Source organism: Galeopterus variegatus, unplaced genomic scaffold, assembly GCF_000696425.1.
Source record: "Galeopterus variegatus unplaced genomic scaffold, G_variegatus-3.0.2 Scaffold3723, whole genome shotgun sequence".
Classification (NCBI taxonomy): Eukaryota; Metazoa; Chordata; class Mammalia; order Dermoptera; family Cynocephalidae; genus Galeopterus; species Galeopterus variegatus.
Window position 1 is genome coordinate 79527 of NW_007729834.1, and position 810 is coordinate 80336.

An 810-nucleotide genomic window follows, 5' to 3' on the forward strand; every position below is an offset into this window, starting at 1 on the left:
ATCTCATTTAAAAGCAGATCTACTCAAAGGGAAGTAAAAAAGTAGCTTTTTTTGGAGGATTGAAATGAGTTATTCGATTTTTTTTTATATAACTAACTCAGGTGGTTAATTTGCACAGGTTTGAAAGTTGGCTTCTCACCAATCAAAAAAAAAAATTTAAAAATTTAAACAGAGGAGATAAAATTCAGTTTATTTAAAACTAACTTAAGAAAGGAGGAAAATCTTCTTTTCAACCGAATTTTTGGGATGATTTGGAGTCAGAGAAGGTTTTTAGAGCTTTTTAAAACATTTAAAGCATAAAGCTTTTAGAAATAATTTCTAAGTTTCTGATATTAGGAAAGTAAAAGTATGCACAAAATGCTTCCAATCGAGTATTGATAAATTTCATAAGGTCCGCCAAAGTGTATGATCCTGGCTGTGCCCTCGAGGACTGTTCAGTTAGGTTGTGCTGACTTATACGGATAAAAATTAAATATCAGGCAGCTTGTAGAAAATGCTCAATAAATAGAAAAGAAAGTAAACGTATTAAGAATGCTTGTTAGTGTGTGTTTTTAATTTATGAATTCAAACTCATTTATATCTAACATAGCAGCCATAGTTATAAAAGTTTCAATTGAGCTAGTGTTAACTTGATGATTAGTAGAGAGAGAAGCCCCTCTATTTTTTTTTTTCATTAAATTTTTATTTTGTCAATATACAATGTATATGATTATTATGGCTCATCACTGACACCTGAAGCCCCTCTATATTTACTGAAAGGACTCGAATGTATTTCAATTAGGAAAGTGTTTTACTGCAAACAGAAGTTAT